This window comes from Rosa rugosa, chromosome 2, assembly GCF_958449725.1.
Source record: "Rosa rugosa chromosome 2, drRosRugo1.1, whole genome shotgun sequence".
Taxonomy (NCBI): domain Eukaryota; kingdom Viridiplantae; phylum Streptophyta; class Magnoliopsida; order Rosales; family Rosaceae; genus Rosa; species Rosa rugosa.
This window is the reverse complement of record NC_084821.1, coordinates 50,714,335-50,727,614: the sequence shown is the minus strand read 5'-3', so window position 1 is coordinate 50,727,614 and position 13,280 is coordinate 50,714,335.

Below are 13,280 nucleotides of genomic sequence, written 5' to 3'. Positions count from 1 at the left end.
CCAGGGATGCAGAGGGCAAGTGAACTTGAGCCGCCGCCAGGGAGCGCCCAAGCTGATAGAGAATCTAAGGGATTCTATGTCCTACTGGCGGGGGACCTTCTGCGTCGCCACGGAGGGGTGGGAGTATCAGGCTGGGTCCAACGAGGGGGAGCCGACGTTTAGGATTAAGTCGGAGTTTCAACATATCAGAGGTTGTTTGCCGGTCTCCGCTGAACATAGCTGGCGGTATCTCCGATGCGTGGACTTATATCTTTACTAACGATTATTGTGTTTGTGCAGCGGGATTGCGGTATAATCTGACGCGCGAAGAAGAGTGTCGCGTGGCACGTATAAGAGGCTGCTGGCGGAATCGCAATTTGCTGGACTTCCGTCTTCTTAGCGGTTGGGAGTTGCTGGTCGATCAACGACTAACTCGCGCCATTGGTAAGAAATATTTGCCAGTGTTCCTTCGATCAGAGTATCTCAGGCTAACTGGTTGTATATAAATTTTTTTTTTTTTTTTTAGAAACTCCGCCAGGTAACAAAGCGAGCCGCAACGCTTTCGACAAGGCCATGGATCGCGCCGAGATCGAAAACTTCCTGGAGTCGATGTACGTTGAAGGGCTGGCGGCCCAGCAGACTCTGGTGAACCCCGAGACGCTGGCGCTGAGCCCGTCCGAGGTTCCGGTGGTGCTATCCATGCCGCACCACTCCCATCTAGGTGATGACGGCCTGCCGGTCGTTCAGGCGGGGGCCCAAGTGGCTGGCGGGAAGAAGGGATCCGCCACCGCCGTGCCGTAGAAGGAGCAGGTGCCTGCCAACAGGCGCGGCCCTCAATAGGAGAGAGTGGTGCAGCCGACGGAGACTGTCGCTGCTGCCAGGGAGGATCAGCCGGCGAGGGGGTGGAAGCCCACTGCCTGGAACATAGGGGTGCTCCAGAGAAAGCGCCGGCAGGTTGACTCCCCCGTCGAAGAAGAGGAGAATGTGGAGACCATCGGGGCCCGTCAAGCTCCCCCGAAGGCTGCCGTGGTGGAGGGAGAGGCACCAGCCGCCAGTGACTTGGACTCGTTTGCCGCGTATGCGGAGTTTATGATGGATGGTGAGCGGGAGTTCCTCTTCCATCTCTGTGAACGGCTAGGGTTTGGCGGCCTAGCAGGGATCTCGCGCCCAACGGCGATTGACCAGTCGCCCTACAGCTCGGCGTTTGGTCAAATATCCGCAGGGCTGCACAACATGTTCCAGGCGGCGTCGAAGCAGCCTCTGGTCGAAGGAGAGCTCAGGGAGGAAATCCAAAGTCTCCAAAGGGAGCTGGCGGAGGCGAGAGAGAAGCTGGCGGAGGCGGAACGGCGTCTTGCAAAGGCGGATTGTGACGCTGCGGACGCCCGCGGCAAGCTGACGGTGGCCATCCAGCGGGACTTGGAGAGGAATGAACGCGTCTCCAAGTTGGATCAGGACATCGCCCTGCTGCAGGAGCGGGTAGCCGCTAAGGATAAGAAGATCATTATCCTGCAGCGGGAGTCAGCCGCCAGACTGACGGAGGTGAAGCGGCTGGAGGGTCAGGTTGCCCGCCTGAGGGTTGAAGGGAATAACGCCACGGTCGCCGCTGTTGAGGCATTCAAAAAGTCGGCGGAGTATAAGAATGCCCTGACTGAGTCGGCCAAGGCTGGGGCCTTAGCAAACGTAGAGCTGCTGAAGCGGAAGGGCGTCATCGACTTCGCAAAGGCGTCCCAGCCCGATGTGCCTCCGGCCAAGAGTGCCCCGCCGGAGAAGGATGTCGTACCTGCCCCAGCGGAAGGTGCCCGCTCAGGCAGTGGAGAAAGTGGCGCACGCCCGGCGGAAGGGTCTCAGCAGACTCCTCCTCCTACCCAGTCGGAGGTGTCACGTGCTGGCTTCCTGGCGGCGCACACTCGGGCGGACGACACAATAGAGACCCCAAGTCCCACAGCCCGAGGGTTTGATCAAACGAGCCGCGCAGTCCTGCCGCCGCATGCTGAAGCAGAAGATGCCGAGGGCAACCCCTGATGCTGGAACCTTTACTATGTTTCCTTTATTTTTCTTTTGTAGCCGCTGAGGCATAACAACTTGTAAAAAATATTTTGAAATGGAATGAAGTTTTGGAATTTGTGTTTGTTATGATGTGCTTGTACCGCTAGTATTTTGACTTAGAGTTTTCTTTTGTCAATCAATGAAACATTAAAGGAATTAAGATTGGTCCAAGTGCACCACGTAGCGGACGTGGTCCGCTGACGATTGCTGGCGTTGCCAGTTGCCCTCGGTGCTAGACTTGGTAACAATGGTTTGAATAATTCCTCGTTTCATTGATAGTTGATTGATCAGCGTGTACAAAAGTGGGGTAGTACCCGTTGGGTAGCTTCCCTTAGCTAAATATTGAACAAAAATTTAGCTAAGTCAAGATGCTCCTGGGTAGCGGTATGACTATTTGTAGTAATACCGAAGGTGTTCGGTATTCCAAAGGTGGGTCGTCGTGACGCCATCCTTGCCCATTAAGTAGAAGGTTCCTGGGCTAACGACTTCCACAATTTTGTATGGACCCTCCCACGTTGGGCGGAGTTTTGTTGGCGGTGGAATGACTTCCTTCATTACCCAGTCCCCCAGTTGGAGGTTCCGGGCCTTGACTCTGGCGTTGTAGAAACGCGATACCCGCTGTTTGTTTTGCAAGTTGTGCAAATGGGCCTTGTGTCTTTTTTCTTCTAGGAGGTCCCTGTCCAGGTTGATGTCGTCGCTGTTGGTCTCTGGGCAGTAGCCTTCGACCCTAGCGGTAGGTTGAGTGACCTCGATGGGTAGGATAGCCTCTGTTCCGAACATCATACAAAAGGGTGTTTCGCCGGTGGCGGCGGTTGGAGTTGTACGGATGGCCCATAGAACCTCTGGAAGTTTCTCCGCCCACAAACCCTTGGCGTCGTCGAGTTTCTTTTTTAGCAACTTCTTGATTATCTTGTTTGCTGCTTCAACCTGGCCGTTGGTTTGGGGATGGGCGACAGATGCAAAACTCAACTTAGTGCCCAAGTTGGCTGTAAAGGAGATGAGTTCCTTGTTGTTGAACTGCGTGCCGTTGTCTGTAATGATTGTATGTGGGACACCATAGCGGCAGTAGATGTTCTTCCAGAGGAAGTGAATTACCTTGGCGGTAGTTATTGTCGTCAGTGGCTCCGCCTCTATCCACTTGCTGTTGTAGTCGATAGCAACAATGATGTACTTGAACTGGCCCTTGGCGGTTTGGAACTTTTCCATCAAATCGAGGCCCCCATGTGGAATGAATCCATGGGCCGATGATGATTGACAGCGGTTCTGCCGGTGCATGTGGGAGATCTGCAAACTGTTGGCATTTGTGGCAAGACCTCGAAATCTGCCGGGCGTCATCACCAAGTGTGGGCCAGAAGTAGCCCTGCCGCATTGTGCGGTTGGCCAAGGATCTAGGGCTGGAGTGGTTTCCACATTCTCCGCTGTGGATCTCTCCTGGAACAACCTTTCCCTCTTCCGGGGTTAGACAGGGAGGTTGGGATGGGTGAATCCCTGGCGGTAAAGCTTGCCATTCTGGATGTTGTAGCGGGTTGCTCTCCGCTTGAGTTGTCGCGCCTGGACCTTGTCCTCCGGCAATTTCCCGCTGCGCTTGTATGCGATAATCTCGTCCATCCAGCTGGGATTGACCTCAATGTTGAAGATTTCCGCCAGGGTCTTTGTGATACTTGGCCTGTCAAGGCACTCCACTCTTGTGTCCGCTGGACTCTGATGTGGTTGGGCGGTTGCCAGTCTCGCCAATGAATCAGCCTTGGCGTTCCTTTCCCTGGGGATTTGTGTGATGGTGTGAAATTTGAACTTTTTAAGCAACGTCTTGACGTACCCCAAATATGCCGCTAACTGTTGGTCCTTGGCTTGGAAGTTGTCGTTGACCTGGTTAACGATTAATTGAGAGTCACTGAAGATGTTGACGCTGTCAGCCCCTGAGTCAATGGCGAGGAGCAGGCCGGCGATGAGTGCTTCATACTCCGCCATATTGTTTGAAGCTTTGAAGTTGAATTTCAACGCGTACTCTGCGTTCAGTCCCCCGGGTCCTGTCAAGATGACCCCGGCGCCGCTGGCCTTAGCGCTAGCGGAGCCGTCCACATGAAGGTTCCAATCTGAGTGTGGGGGAGCTGCTTCCTTAGCGGTGACCATTTCTATTCCGGGCTCTGTCTCAGTACCGGGTTCTGGCTGACACTCGGTGAGTTCAGCGATGAAGTCCGCCACCGCCTGGCCTTTCATGGCGGTTCTTGGCTTGTAATCTATGTCGAACTCGCTGAGCTCAATGGCCCACTTGCTGAGGCGTCCCGAATGTTTAGGGTTCTGCATTACCTGCCTTAGCGGTTGATTGGTTAGCACATGGATTGTGTGAGCCTGAAAGTACTGGCTGAGGCGTCTGGCGGCAACGATGAGTGCGAGAGCTAGTTGCTCCAATGGAGGATACCTTGTTTCTGCTCCGTTCATGCCTCTGCCGGCGTAGAACACTGGGAGCTCGTCTTGGCCGCCGGACAATGGCGCAGCTTACCGCCGATGCCGAGACCGCTAGGTAGATGAACAGTGTCTCTCCTTGCATAGGGACAAAAAGGAGAGGGACTGCCGCTAAGTATTCCTTCAGTCCCTGGAACGCCGCTTGACACTCTGGGTTCCAGTTGATGACTTTCTTGTGAGTCGTTTTGAGGAGCTTGAAGAATGGGGCACACTTATCGGTGAGTCTGGAGATGAATCGAGAAAGGGCGGTTAACTTGCCCTGGAGGCATTGGACGTCCACCTTATACTCGGGGTCCGCTAGGTCAAGGATGGCCTGTACCTTGTCCGGGTTAGCCTCGATGCCTCGCTCGCTGACGATGTAACCCAGAAATTTGCTAGCGGTGACTCCAAAGAAACATTTTTCTGGGTTGAGGCGCATACTATAGGCCAGGAGAATGGTTACTATGATCTTGAGGTTTGCCACGTGTCCGCTGGCCTTTATGCTCTTAACTAGCATGTCGTCCACGTAGACCTCGATGATTTTTCCCAGATGCTCAGCAAACATGGCGTTCATCAACCGTTGATAAGTTGCACCGGCGTTCTTCAGACCGAAAGGCATGACATTGTAGCAGTAGAGGCCTTTGTCGGTGGTGAAGGTGGTGCATTCCTGGTCGCCGGGGTGCATCTTGATCTGATTATATCCGGAGAAAGCGTCCATCATGCTGAGGAGCTCGTGTCCGGCGGTGGCGTCAACCAGTTGATCAATGCGAGGTAGTGGGAAACTGTCTTTTGGGCATGCCTTGTTGAGATTTTTGAAGTCGACACACATCCTCCACTTTCCGCTGGGCTTCTTGACCATGACCAAGTTAGAAATCCACTGGGGGTAGATGACTTGGCGGATGAACCCAATACCCAGGAGCTTGGCAACCTCCTCTCCAATTGCCCGGTATTTTTCCTCATCAAAGGCCCTCCGCTTCTGTTTGATGGGATAAAAAGATGGTTTGATGGTCAACTTATGTGTGATGATATCATGAGAGATACCTGGCATGTCCGCGTATGACCATGCAAAGACGGCAGCATTGTCACGTAGAAATTGGGTGAGTTCCGCCGCTACCTCTGGGTCTCGCTGGGCGTCTATGCGGACCGTCCGCTCAGGGTGCTCGTCCGAGATGCAGACAACTTTCAACGACGTCTCCGGGTTGACCGGTTCCTTCTTGACATACTTCTTTTCCTCATCCCTAGGATCCTCAAAGATGTTTGGTGGCGGTGCCCGATTACCCACCGTCAGAATTTCATGGCGGCGCGTTGACCGTGCTATAGTCGTTGAATAACATTATCGTGCTAACTGCTGGCTTCCCCTCACACAGCCCGTGCCGTTGGGCGTGGGGAACTTCATGAGAAGTATGTAGCCGGCGATGATGCACTTGAGCTTGTTGAGTGTCGGCCGTCCAATGATGGCATTATACGAACTAAAGCAATCGACAATTATGAATTCCGTATGTACCTCCGCCATACATGGACTAGTGCCAATAACCAGCCGCATGTAGTCTGACCCCAGTGGTTGCGTGACGTCCCCGGAGTAGCTGAGCAGTGGCTCGTGATCCTGAAGTAGTTTCTTGTTCCTCTTGAGGTGGTTGTAGCACCCGCTGAAGATGACGTTGACAGCGGACCCGCTGTCCACCAAGATTCTCCCCACTGAGAATTTGCCAAGAATGGCGTCGACCAAGAATGGGTCGTCATGTGGTAGATCCACCCCGCGTTCCTCCTCCTCTGAGAAGGTAATAGGTTCTCATCCTGATTTTGGGAGCTTGGCGGACCTCTCGTAGCGGATGTTGCAGACCTCCTTTGGATGATTAGCGTGTGCATAGCGCTTTCTTGCCCTGTGGGACATGCTAGTGATTGGGGCACCGCCGTCGATGGTGTTGATACGGCCCAAAGTCTCAACATTGGCGATCACAGGTGGCGGTTGGCGCACCTTGAACTGCTCCATCTTGCCGTCACGGTACAAGGTCTCAATGGCCGTTTTGAGAGCATTGCAGTTGTTGGTATTGTGGCCGCTGTCCTCGTGGTATCTGCGCCACTTGCCGATATTTCTTGGTTTTCCCGTTTTTGGGTATCTTGGTGGGGGTGGCGGTGGGATCTGATCTTTACACTGATTGTATATTTTCTCATATGAGGCCGTGAGGACAGTAAACACTGCATACCGCTGAGAGGACTCCGCCTGCTTGTTGCGGTTATCCCATGGGTTGGGCGGTTGCCTTTGTTGTAATGCTGGTCCCTCTGCTGCTTGTTCTTGTGGTGGCCCTGCTGCCACTCCCTCTTCTTGTCAGTTGGCGGTGCTGAAGGGGTCTTGTTAGCGGTTTCCTGATGACTGGAGGATGGCTGTGTTGACTTTGTTGGAGTTGCTGGTGGTGGCGGTGAGGTTTCTCCATACGTGAGGAATTCCGCTTGGGCGTGGATGACCGCCTCACTCATGACGTGGTCATATGCCGCATTAGGATGATTGTAGTTGAGGTGATAGAGGAATGGCCCTTTGAGAAGTCTCTGCTTGAAGGCCGCCGATGCCATTGTTTTATCTAGGTCACGGCACTGAGACGCTGCCGCCCGCCACCTTGTGACGAATGCCTTCAGTGATTCGTCCGCCCCTTGCTTGACGCCGAATAGCTGACTTGTGTTGTGATGTCCGGCGGACAATAGGATGAACCGAGAGAGGAAGGCGTGTGATAGTGCATGGAATGAGTCAATGGACCCTGGCGGACATTCGAAAAACCAGCTCATTGCCTCACCGTCCAATGTTTCGCTGAACAAGTGGCACAGGGTGGCGTCGTCAAACCCCTTGTTGTTGGTGACCTTCTTGAAGGTGTCCATGTGGACGAAGGGATCAGAAGTTCCGTCGTAATGCGACATCTTTGGGGTTTTTGCGTACGCCGGCCTGATAGCTTGCAGAATCGCAGCGGTGAAGGGCCCAGGCCTGGAGACGAAAAGTGGATTCTGAGTTGGCGCTGGGGCGCCCGACTCTACCCGGATTAATCCCTGCTCCATCTGTTGCATCCTTTCCAATATCTGGACGGTTGCATCGTCGGCGGAACCAACTTGGATATTCCGCTGGACCTGTCTACGCCTTGGCGCAGGTGGATTGCCCTCGGTCCTCGCCCTAGCTTCTGAGCGGTTGGTGCGCGGCAGTGATTCCGCCTCCTGCTCTAACATTAGTTGGGGGATGGGCGGTGGTCCCATCCCCAAAAGTTCAGGTGGGTCCAGCGGCACCTGCATCTGTATGACTGGCCCCGGTACCAATGTGCCAGTGCCGGGCCGACTACGTCTAGTGCTACGAGACTGTTCGCTTTGCGCTGGATTGGCGGTGGCTTCCAGCGTCCTCTTTAGTTCATCAAAACGTGACATCAGCATAGCCAACTGTCTTTGGGCCTCAGCCTTCTCCTTGCGCTCCTCCTCACGTTCTCTGTTTGCCTTATAAAGATCCGCCAGTGCCAGCTCGTACATAGTGATGAGATCTTGGCCCGGCGGGCGGCTGCTGCTTGGATTTGCCTCAACGCCGGGGTTGTGAATAGTGCGTGGTTAACGCTTACCGCTGGGTCGGAGGGTTGGGGGACGGCGGAATGGTCTGCCTGCTCTTCAGCGTTTCCCCCGCTATCGTTAGTCATGGTGATTGTGGTGGGATGACCTTTCGTTCAAGGATTCCCACAGACGGCGCCAATGTTAACATCTAAAAGTTCGGCAGTAGCTGAACCTTTGTTAACGCTGAACCGGTGGGCAGATCGATACTTGTGATGCTCTTAAAGCTTCCGCTACCTGTCAAGTAAAATACAAAGGGCGTTAGAGGGAGACCGCGCTGGGCGGTCTTCAACTCTCTGATGCCTAAGTTAGTCAATGTATTTATGTTGACAAAGTAACAGTAGGTAAGTATTGAATGCATAATTAATGAGGAGAGAGGAGAGAACCTTTTATAGGTGAGGAAGAGGAGGTTCTTCTCTTTGTTTTCGATGTGGGACTGAAGTGTTTCAGTTCCCAGCTCTGGGAGCTACTGATGCCATTTTGGCATGGCGCGTGGCGGTGCGTCGGCGGTGATCCGACGCTAAGGTTGTAGCCCGCCTGGCGGTGTACCTGCATGTCATTCCTTTGGTTGGAATTAGTACCTTTAGCGGTACAATGAGCGTGGCCCATTATAGCTAATTATGCTTGCAAATGTACATGTATGTACAAGGCCTAACCTCATCAACTCGAGCACGTCACAGTGCTGTGAGTCTCTAAAACATAAACCGAATACTCAATTTACATTCTAGAGAACCGCAAGGCATTTTGTTTGATAAGCTTTTCGTAAAATGCATAGCGGAGATTTGAAAATACTTTTGAGGTGAAAATTTCTTAAAATTATTAAGTTCACTTTGTTCGTCTAGAAATAATCAAGGAATAATGGACTTAACAACCACAACAAATATTGAACAAGAAGTTCCGGAATAACAAGTTTCTGGAAGTAAAGGTCGAGAGTAACACCAGGAACCTGATTTCCGTTAGGAAGAGTTATAAATTCCACGCACCCAGCTCTGTCTGCTACAATCCCGTTACCAGTGCACAGTACCTGCAACCACACTGTTGTAGGGGGTGAGTGTTCGTCCTCGCTGCTCAATAAGGGCTTCACCTTGGCTAGATTTGAAAAGTTTTAATTTTAATGGTGCACCAGTATGAAAACATACTCAAACCATTTTATTTTAAGAAACGACAAACTTTTTAAATATTTTCTGACTCAAAACTGATGCATGATACTTAAATAAATATGGCGCTACAATTACCTGATGGCCAGTCCCATAGACCCACTATATGTAGGGCTGGGCACCTCAAACCGGAATACCGATCCCGAACCGGTCCCGTACCGAAAATTGGCGGGACGGAACGGTTTGAAAATATGAAAATCCACTATTTGGGCCCGTCCCGTCCCGTTCCGTTAAAACGGGACGGGCTTCGGTTCGGAACGTAGGAATCCCGCTAAGGCCCGGCCCGTCCCGAATTAATTTTATTTATTCTGTTTTTCTTATTTTTCTATTTATATGGCAGTTGATTGGTTGATTTTCGAGTCTATAGTCTTAATATGAACTCGAGCACACTGGATAGGCTGATCCTAACGGTAAGATAATCCCCAATTCTCATCCCAACGATAACCACTCAATCACTCACCGTTCTGATCGATTCCAAGCTTAGAACCCTAGATCCCCAATTCATCGTTCATCAATTCAACACATCAAGTCAACAACATCACCGACTCCCAAATTTAGCAACTTTCGAGTCATCAATTTCAGTTCAACAAGATCTTGCAGCTTGAAGAAGCTGATGGCTAGAGGGAAGAAAATAGCTCGACCTCGATCAGATGCTTCTGGTCTTGAGGATTCTTCAACAGCCACATCACCAGCTTTTCCTACACAGCTCGAAGCTACAAGCCAACTTGAAGCTGCAAATCGGCCAAATCCAACTCTTGAAGTAGGTCAAGTAGCTGCAAGTCAACCTTCTGGAAGCGAAGCTGCTGCATCTATAGGTGAGGCTCCTTCTGAAAAATCAGGTATAAAACGTAGCTTTGTTTGGGACCATTTTAAAGAGTATGATAAGATTGAACATGCAAAAGATGCTGATGGAAAAGACATTCAGATAGTTCATAAGAGAGTTCATTGCATCTACTGTCCTAGGGGAAAGGTTGGTGATTTTGCTGTTGACAGTTCTAAGAATGGCACTTCTGGTATGATTAGGCACATTAACATGAATTGTAGATATTATCCTCCTAATATGGATAAGTCGCAGAAAAATCTTGTTGGTGATAAATTTAAGGGCAATAGACTGACCACAGTAAGTTACAGTCAAGATGATTATTTAGAAGCTTGTGTAGAGATGGTTGTCATTGATGAGCTTCCTTTTAGTTTTGTGGAGAAGAAAGGCTTTAATAGATTTTGTGTTAAACTGTGTCCTCTTTTTGATGTTCCCTCTAGAAGGAAATTGTGTAGGACCTTTCTAAGTATGTATGATACTTCAAAGAAGGATTTGAGGAAGACTTTGAGGAAGTATAGGTTGAGTCTAACCACCGATACTTGGACTAGTGTTCAAAATGTCAATTACATGGTGCTTACTGCCCATTTCATTGACATAGATTGGAAGATGCACAAGAGGGTTAATAATTTTTGTGTGATTCAAAATCATCAAGGGTCATCAATAGGGAAGCTTATTGAGTCATGTTTAGTGCATTGGGGAATTGAGAAAGTCATGTGCATTATAGTTGATAATGCCTCTGCAAACAAGTCTGCTTTAGAGTGGCTTGTGTCTAAAATGAACAAGTCTGCATCTTATCAGCAGATTTTGAGTGTCAAATACATGCATGTGAGATGCACTGCTCACATCACTAACTTAATAGTGGGGCATGGCTTAAAGAGGTTGCAAAAGTCTGTGTTAGCAATTAGGAATGCAGTGAAGTTTGTGAGATCTTCATGCAAACAGATTGGATATTTTTAAGAAGACGGTGGAGAGAGAGAAGCTTCCCTGTAAGGGACTTGTGTGTTTGGATGTCCCAACTAGGTGGAACAGCACCTATCTAATGTTGGAAGCAGCTTTGAAGTTCAAGAAAGCATTTACAATGATGGCTGAAGATGAAGATAGCAATTTTGCAAACTACTTCAAGGAACCAGATGAAGAATATGATGAAGATGGAAATCTTGTGCCAAGCAGGAATAAGAGAAATAGGGTTGGACCTCAAGAAGTGGGAGATTGGGAGAAGGCTGAGGTCTTTGTGGAGTTTCTAAGAGTATTCTATGATGTCACATTGAGAGTTAGTGCATCATTGCACCCCACTGTACACACAACTTTCCATGATGTGATTACCATGGAAAAAAACATAGAGAACATGTTTTTGGCACCTGAGATTGCTAGTGGATCAGAAACTGAGAAAATATTGATGGTTAAAGTACTATGGTTCATTTCATGAAATCAATCACATGATCATCATTGGCCTTGTATTAGATGCAAGGTTCAAGTTGAAGAATGTGACTCACATCTTTCAAACTGAAGGTTTAGATGATGATGAGGTGCAGAGAAGAACCTTGGAAATTAAAACCCTTCTACTTGCTCTCTATGATCAGGTATTACACTAGTTCCATACTTCCATTGTTATACTATTTCAGTTGCTTACTTGGTTTCAAATATATATTAATTTCTGTCCTTTTTGTCTTAGTATGTCCTAGTTGTAGATGGAGGTAGACACCTGCAAAGGCAGCAATCTCCAAGCTCTTCGTCTAGCACAGTTACAAGTAGAAGCAGCAGAGGAGGAGTTAGAGGCCAGCTGCTCAATAATTGGAAGAAGGTTGTTGAAGAAAGCAGTGAGGCAGTGGTAGCACATGAAGTGGATCAATACCTGGATGCTCCATTGGACCCAACTAATGATGAAGATTGCTTTGACATCCTGTGCTGGTGGAAGATAAATGGCTGCAAGTTTCTAGTATTGGCAGCAATAGCAAGGGATGTGCTTGGAATTCAGACATCCACAGTGGCCTCAGAGTCTTGTTTTTCAACAGGAGGCAGAGTGATTGACTGTTTTAGGAGCTCATTAACTCCTAAAACAGTGGAGGGATTGATTTGCATGCAGAACTGGTTGCTAGGTGATGATATTGCAGAGGTTGTTGATGATTGCTCAATTGAAGACCTTGAGTTTTATGAAGACCTTGAGTTTTATGAAGACGTTGAGAAAGGTATCTACTTTTTCGTTTTTAGTTTTTACATGTGTTTTGACTGTTTTTAGTATTTTCAGTGCATAGGCATTTACATTTTACATCACTCTTTCTTTTTTCTTTTATTTTGCAGACCATGAAAGCACTGCATCTAGCAAAACCAATGTGTGTCCAGCTCCAATTCCAAGAGCAAAAGGCAAGGGAAAGCTTGGGGCAGCTGGTAATGTGATAGATGTTTGAACTTTGAAGTTTGAAGTTTGAAGATTTCATTTGGTTGTTTGCACATTTTCAGTTATGGTTTGAGTGTTTAAGAACTTAATTTTTGACAATTTGGAATTGAAGTGTTTAGTTGTGTGAACTGTAATGGATTATGCAAATTTGGTCTTGTTTGGTATGCAGGTTTGGTAATTTGCCAATTTGGTATGCAATATTTGGACATTTGGTCATTTTTTCTTCTTGTTTAGCACTTTAGCTTTTAGCTGCAGCTTGCAGGGAGTTGCAGGTTTTGTACATTGGTATGCAACTATGCACTATGCAGATTTGGTCATGTTTTTCTTCTTGTTTAGCTTTTAGGCTTTTAGCTACAGCTTGCAGGTTTGGTACTTTGGCAGGCTGGTATGAAATTGCAATTTGCAAGTGTGGAACTATGCAGTATGCACTATGTAGATTTGGCCTTTTTTTCTTTCAGTTTTGGAATGATGATCAGCTTGTTGGATTATGGAATGATGAAGTGTTGTAGGGAATTGCACTCTTACTTGTTCTCTTTGAAATGATCATTTGAATGTAGTGTTGAAATAATGGAAAAGTAGAAATGCAAAGTTGCAAACTGTGAAATTTTACCACATTCCAAACTCAGGCAACCTGTCATTTTTTTTTTTTTTCGGGCCTGTCCCGGATTGGGCCCGGTCCCGGCCCGATACCGATCGGGTTCGGGCCTGTCAGGATCAATTCTCAAAATGGCCTCAACCGTACCGGCCCGTCCCGACTAATAATTCCGGGATCGGGATTACCACAATTTTGGCCCGTCCCGGCCCGTGCCCAGCCCTAACTATATGACCTTACCTTATATTATAATTGTTTGGACCCAAAATGAGCATTTTG